Here is a 7,910-nt window from a genome sequence, read left to right as displayed (position 1 = left end):
CTTAGTGGACAAATATAATTTTCTGGTGTTGCCGCTGCCATTTCGATCGATATATGCATCTAGTGTGTATTCTCGTTGCTAACAAAAAGAAAGAGAGCATAGATAGCAGCCTCCATTAGCGAGAGGAGGCTACAGCCAAATATTCAGTGTTGAGAAAATAGATTTAAAGCACTACAGCCTACAGGCAAATCAGAGTTGAGAAACCAGACCAGAGCAGTGCAGAGGAAGTTCGGGTTAAGGCCCCGGGCTCGAAGGTTGCCCGGCGCTGGCACCATCCTGGCGTTGTTTGGATAACTAGTATTTAGAATAAGTTTTAGCAAAACCAGTTTTATGAGGATTTTTAGGAAAACCAGTTTTAGGTTGTTGGTTTGTTAAAACTGATTTGTAGAGTACTTTGTTTGGGCTTAAAAACGTCAAATATGGCTACTAGTTTGGCTGGGGCGAGTATTCAATGGATTTTCATGTCACAATCAAATGTCCTTCCTCCGAATCTTCTACGATGCTTTTGATGCACGTACATACAATCTTTTGTTCACAAGCTGCAGTGCTGCTGGTGCGGTCGTTAACCACACAGACAGTCTGGTCGACGAGCCTATGCGCATCGTCGCACGATCTGTTCTTAATCATCGGCGCGACGGTCAACGGCGGAAATCAGGAGCCGTCGGTCGCAAAACCGTTGCATGCCGGTGAGCAGCTCGAGCCGAGAGGCAGCATGATGACGTTGTACACGTCCGCTCTGGTGAGCAAGCCAGAGCAGATGTAGTGCGGGCACGATTGACGTTGCCGGAAGAGCCAGCACATAGCACGGCGGGCGGAAGGCCGCCATGAACCCGGCGAGCGTGGAGCCAAAGTCGTAGAGCCGAGCGCCCATGGCCGCGTCGAGCAACACCTTGGAGGCCTTGACGTCGCCGTATATCCCTGCCTCCAAGTGCGTTGTTGCACCGTGCGCCGCTCCGTCGAGGTGTTCGTCCACGGCTTCGGCAGGCAATACTACTCACCTTAGATGAGCTAATCGGCGGCGATGTGGCTAGGATTGTAAAAGTGGTTGAAGCGTATGCTTTCGCAGGGACGCGTTGCGTGTTATTTATAGATCAGAATACAAGATCGGTAGTTCAGGTTGTTGGTGGATTGATCCTCAAGCTAAGATCTATACAAGATAGAGATCAATCCTAACCAACCTAAACTACCTAGAGTACAACACACGCAACATATACACGCGTACGTGGTTTATACACCACCACGTACGTACACATTACATTGTCTAACACTCCCCCTCAATCATAACTTACCAAGTTGAGATTGCTCTTGAAGTCTTCCAATTTACGCCATGATAGAGCTTTAGTGAAGCCATCTGCAACTTGATCATTGGTGGGAATGAAACGAATGTCCAGTAGCTTCTTGGCTACTCTTTCTCTCACAAAGTGATAGTCCACTTCAATATGTTTCGTCCTTGCATGAAATACTGGGTTTGCTGAAAGGTAAGTGGCACCAATATTATCACACCAAAGACATGCAACTGGTGAGTGTGTCACACCTAACTCTTTTAGCAGAGTTTGAACCCATATAATTTCAGCTGTGGCATTTGCTAATGCCTTGTATTCTGCCTCAGTACTAGACCTTGATACTGTTGCTTGTTTGCGAGCACTCCAAGATATCAAGTTGGGTCCAAAGAAAACAACAAAGCCACCTATGGACCTTCTCTCATCTGGACATCCTGCCCAATCTGCATCTGAAAAGGCACTTACCAATGTAGAACTTGACTTGGAAAATTTCAGTCCAGTACTCATGGTTCCTCTGAGATATCTAAGAATTCTTTTTACTGCAGTCCAATGTTCAAGGGTAGGAGAGTGCAAGAATTGACATACTTTATTAACAGAGAAGGATATATCAGGCCTTGTCAAAGTCAAGTACTGCAATGCACCTACCACACTTCTGTAATTTGTAGAATCATGAGCTCCCAAGATTTCACCATTTTCCTTAGAGAGCTTTTCAGATGTGGACAGAGGCATATTTGACACTTTGCAATTCATCATACCAGCACGTTTTAATACATCTGATATATATTTTTCTTGAGTTAGAAGTATACCATCCTTGACCTTCTTCACCTCTATTCCCAAGAAATAGTGCAAGTCACCGAGATCTTTAAGGCAAAATCCCTTCTGAGATCTTCCAACAATGTTGTAGTTCCCTCCTGTGTAGAGCTAGCAACAATAATGTCATCGACATACACAAGCATAAAGATGGTGATCTTGCCTCTGCTATAAAAGAATAATGACGTGTCGGCCCTTGATGGTCTGAAGCCAAGCTTTTGAAGTTTTTCACTTAACCTAGAATACCATGCTCTAGGTGCTTGTTTCAACCCATACAAGGACTTGTCAAGCTTACATACATAGTGTTGCTTGTTTTTCACCTCATACCCAGGAGGTTGTCTCATATACACTTCTTCCTCTAGAACGCCATGAAGGAACGCATTCTGCACATCCAACTGACGAAGACTCCAACCTTTTGATACTGCAATAGATAGAACAAGTCTGACAGTAGCAGCTTTAACAACTGGACTGAAGGTGTCCTCGTAGTCAATGCCATATCTTTGTTTAAAACCTTTTGCAACTAGCCTGGCTTTGTATCTATCTATTTCTCCTGTAGCCTTTCTTTTAACTCTATAAACCCATTTGCAATCAATAATATTTCTGCCCTTGGCCGGAGGAACTAGGTGCCAAGTTTTGTTTTTGATTAATGCACTATATTCCTCATCCATTGCATTTTTCCATTGTTTACTTTCAAAGGCTTCATGTAGACTATGTGGTTCTTCTGTAGTAGTAAGACCAGCAAACTTAGTTTTACCATACCTGACCGTACCATCTGTACGCACTTTGGGTTTTGCAATACCATGCTGAGAGCGCGTACGTCGATTTTGTTCGGGTGCAGCAACGGTTGATGCAGACGATCCCGCAGCTAGCACAGAAGATCCCACCGGATCTGTCACAGAAGAGCCAGGGGCACCCGATCCAAGATGGATCTCGACAGGATCAGTGGGCGCGCCCGATCCGAGGCGGATCTCGACAGAATCAGTGGCAGCGGCAGACCCAGAGATGCTGTCGAGGGCCCGCCGTTCCCCTACGTCAGCGCACGGTGCAGAGGCCGCCACCTGGCGGCTCGGAGGGGCCGCCGTACCGCCCCTGGACCCGCCTGATCCGGAGTGCGCTGTGGGGCTGCTCCCAGCGGGCCCACAGTCAGTGTCACCAGGCGAAGTCGTGCGCGTGGGGGAGCGTGTGGGCCGGTCGCTGTCGCGCGTGGGCGAGCGCGTGGACCGGTTGCTGTCCCCACCTGCAGGCGCGGCGGTCGAGAGATTTTGCTCGGGATCGCCGCCTATAGAACTGTCGCTGCCAGCGCCTGGATCCTCCTCGTGTTCCGCGTCAGGCTGTTGCTGCATAAAATCATGACACACAACAGGATTTCCTCCAAAGTTGATGGCAGGATTTACATCAAAATTAACCAACGGGTTAGCACTAATTTCATCCCCATGATCAAGAGGCTCATTAGTGACAGAATTTTCAGGAAGGAGAAGAACTTCTGACCTAAGGAGAGCACCGGCATTGGGGTTTAGTGAGGCAAAAGGAAACACGGTTTCATCGAACACAACGTCACGAGATGTATAAACCCGTCCGGCAGCTACATCCAAACACTTGAACCCTTTATGGAGATTGCTATAACCAAGAAAAACACAACGTTTGGAGCGGAATTCAAGCTTCTTGGAGTTGAATGGGCGGAGATTAGGCCAACAAGCGCACCCAAAAGTGCGGAGAGCATGATAGTTTGGTTTTTTCCTGGAACAATCGTTCGAGAGGTGTTTCAAGATTTATCACCTTGCTGGGAGTTCTGTTGATAAGGTAGGTGGCAGCTATAAAGGCCTCATCCCAAAATTTTAAGGGCATGGAGGCATGTGCTAATAGTGAAAATCCTACTTCCACAAGATGCCGATGTTTCCTTTCGGCCGACCCATTTTGCTGGTGCGCATGAGGGCAGGAGACATGATGAGTGATGCCAATTTGCCGAAAAAAGGAGTTTAGACGCTCATACGCACCACCCCAATCTGTTTGCATGGTGATGATTTTACGATTAAAGCGTCAGTGGTCCAAATCTTGCACATTTACTGTTACTTCTATGTATAAGTTCCTTGCTCAGGTGTGGCCCAGCTTTCATATCTTATTGGGATAGCTACATTGCCCTGGCCGGGTATTGCGAAGGAAGGAAACACCTTGTCCGAGTCAGGCGATGCTAAAGGATGGATTAAAAAACTCATGGATGCTATCTCTGTTATTGCTGCTTAATGCCCTATTTATACCGATCTAGCTTATAGCTGGGATTTCTAGAAAGATAAGCTGATGCAGCCCTCAGGGATGGAGTGCCTAAACTAACCTTCCTGAACAGAAGTAGCAGAGGTAGAAGATATGTAAATCATACCATCAAGGGGAAATGCACTACACTACAAGAAATCTGTTAATCCGTGACAGATCCATACCGTCACACATGAGCACAAAATTGTCATCGAAGGGCATCCTTGACGGATTTGGTATCCCTCATGTATATTGCGTCATAATTTCACCACCACGCATTCCATGACAGACTAGTGAGCCGTCACAAATCTATGATGGTCTTTGACTATCATCAATCACTGGCAGGTAACGGCGTTAACTTTGCATGCCATGTCATCATCTGACATGGCAACCGACAGGGATCTAATGTGGCAGCCTGAGTTATCAGCCCACATTCAGCTCCAGGCCTTCTAGTAACCGGCCCAATTAGGATGTTGGCGCGCGAATTTTAGTTGTGTCACATGTTATCATTGGCCCAATTATTTTTGGGCGACCCATTAGCATTTGAACCAATTCAGATTTTAAAAATAAAACCAGTCTTTATTAACAGTAAGCCAATCACACATTAAGCATCATTAAGGTCACATTAAGACAACCATTACAACACCACGAGAAACATGCGCAACCATAACAGAGCCTATATCTACACTACAGAAACATCACATGAAACATTATAGAAATCTCAGTACAAAACATGTTTGAGGCCAACATTATAGAAATCTCAGTACAAAACATGTTTGAGGCCAGCAACTCGCTAAGATAAATGCCAATGGGGGTCGACGCTATTCCAATCACACTCCATCTCCAGTACTCAACCGCGGCGAACCTTCAAACCAAAGGTAAGAGATGTTAGTGAAAATAATGGACACATGCAATGTATTTGAACAAAACAAGCAAGTTTCCGGTCATTGAAATAGTAGAAATTGTACTCAGATGCAACATACACTTGGTATAAAAGAGTGGCATTGTCAAAGGATTTTCTTTTAATGAAATAGAAAGGGAGATCATAAAAGCATGCAGCTTGTCAAACATATATCACAGCTTAAAGTTTTGTTGTGTGTGGGGAGTGGGGAGAAAAAAGGCAGGGCACAAAACAGAAAAATGAAACTACTAAATTCTACTAGCTTCAAACCATGTTTTACCGCACCATTAAATCCATGAGCATCTGCTATCACTAGCACAACAACGTCAGACATCACTCTATTGAACTGATGTTACAATCATGCCCATTATGGGAATTGCTCCATTCTGAACAAATGCAGTTTGAACTGGTAAACCACTTACATGTTATCTGCTAGTATTTGCAAAAAAAGACCAGTAGATAATTCAAGTGGACTAAATGCATCCGCATGTCATCCTTAAGCAGAGAGGTACAGACCAACTAATAGGTTTCGCTGTTCTTCACGTTACTGGCTATTCGTGCACTGATAATGAATACAGACATTTTCTAAAGATGCACATGTTTAAGAAACAGGATTTTGCGTGACATTATATAACTTAATCTTAGCTAATTGGATAGATCAGTACTCGTTGATTACTCTGAAACATAATCAAAATATCCAGTGTAGAAAAGCTCATCTCAAACTATGTCACTCTCATCTAGAAAGAAAATGGCTCCCGAAATAGCTTTCAATGAGCTGGTATGATATAAATTCATTAGTTGCATGGTTCAACAATGAATTGCGTGATTTACAGAAACGAAGCATAATATCCCAAAATTCCACTGAGATATACTGTATAATCTAAGCATGTTATTTCTTCAGAAGAAGAGCTACATTCAGTATGCTACAGTGGACTACAACTGTTCCAGAAGGATAACAAAGAACATGAATACAAAATTAGGTAGCATAATTTCAATCCTAAGGTAGTTTATCAACATTAATTAAAGTCACCCCTTCTGTACCAAACGTGGGGATCTAATAATGCAGCAAAACTAATATTCAATTCGAAATATAAATCAATCAATATCGTAATTCTGATCCTATGGTAATTTCAGAATCTAATACTACAGTAAAGCTATGTTCAATCTGAAACAGCACAATCTAATACTATATCATTATTCAATCCTACAGTAGCATCGCAACTTCAAGCCATCAATTCTCAGATATCTAATTTGAGAACCTAGCATAGCAAAACAAATCTCAAAACAGAGAATAGACAAGCAGATATGAACTAATACTAAATCTGTGCATATGATCAAATAACCATAGATCCATCTAATTATACTACAACAGATACATCTAATTATACTAATCAAATAACCATAGATCCAACCCCACCTATCATATCGTGTGCATATGAAAAGAACAACGATGATGCGTACTGAAGAAATTACAGATGGATCCACATACCGAAGACGGTGTTGGTGGGGTTCATTGCGACCTGGTTCTTGGCGGCGTCGCTGGTGAGGCGTTCAGTGTCGGTGAAGGCGACGTAGGAGGGCGTGGTGCGGTTGCCCTGGTGGCCTGGTAGTTGCCCATGATGTCGACCTGCTGCCACACATCCTCGCCCTTGGTCATCTCCTCCTCTGCTCTCCTTGGGGTTCGCTGGAAGACGGGAGCAGCGCTCTCTCGCGCGCACGCTCTCCTGATGAACTCAAAACTGCATGCAAGTCGGAGGCCGCGCCTGGGTTCGGTGGATCCAATTTGGGCGCCGGTGTTGGCTACCGGAGTCGCGCCCCGGTAAAGTGGTGCCCGCCGGTGCCGTGCCCGGCTGGACCACGCGCCATCGCCTCGCACCTCGCGCCTTTCTCTGGCCGGAGCAGTCACACGCGCCTTGCATGTTTCTGCCGCCTGCCATCGACGGAGGAGAAGGCGGGGAGGACTAGAAGATCAAGATCCAGACGCGACCTCGATGGATTCGGCTACTGGCTCGGCGGATCTGGCCACTGGCTCGGCAGATCCGGCAAGTGCGGTGGGGCGATGTCCTTTCCTCGACCCGATTGGCGGAGCACGGGTTAGTGCCGGGAGGGAGCGGAGTTGGGCATGAAGTAGCTTGTCTGGGCTCTGGATGTAGCCTCTAGAAACCTTGAACTGCAGATGAATCGGGGGAGGTGGGATGGCGGAGATCACGGGAGGTGGGAGAGAAGGGGAGGGACTCGGGGACTACTGTGTTCCTCTCGGTGGAAGAGCAGCCGGCGGCTCGGGTGGAGGGAGAAAGGAGAGAGAGGGACGACTGTACCCACCGTTGGATCGAGGGTGAATGGACGGCGCTTATGCGTGATCCGTGGGAGGGTCGTATCAACCAATCAGAAAGCAGCTTTAGCACCACAATGGATAGATGGAAGCACGACACATCAACAGGGGCTGTCCGTGACGGTCTGCATGCTTTAGGAAAAAAAAGTTTAGGTCTGGCTAGGCCCAGCTGGTCAATCTGTGACAGTTTTCGAGAACGTCAACAGAAATCTGTCATGGATTAACAAGTTTCTTGTAGTGGTCGTTCAACAAGAGCTTGGAATTCATGAAATATTTTGAACACTTCGGACTTATGTTTAAGGATGTAAATCCAAGTGAACTTGCTGAAATCGTCGATGAA

The 7,910-nt window shown here is 45.8% G+C and overlaps 1 long non-coding RNA gene across 1 annotated transcript; it reads right to left on the bottom strand.

Annotated features, from left to right (window-relative positions):
• Positions 1-4,895: 4,895 nt before the first annotated feature.
• On the bottom strand, positions 4,896-7,548 carry LOC123088633 (uncharacterized). The gene is made up of 2 exons (XR_006441989.1): positions 6,728-7,548; positions 4,896-5,202 (listed from the first exon to the last, which is right to left on the bottom strand). It is a non-coding gene; the product is annotated as an uncharacterized lncRNA (long non-coding RNA).
• Positions 7,549-7,910: the final 362 nt, after the last annotated feature.

This window comes from Triticum aestivum, chromosome 4A (assembly GCF_018294505.1).
Source record: "Triticum aestivum cultivar Chinese Spring chromosome 4A, IWGSC CS RefSeq v2.1, whole genome shotgun sequence".
Taxonomy (NCBI): Eukaryota; Viridiplantae; Streptophyta; class Magnoliopsida; order Poales; family Poaceae; genus Triticum; species Triticum aestivum.
This window is presented reverse-complemented; position numbering and strand designations above follow the sequence as displayed.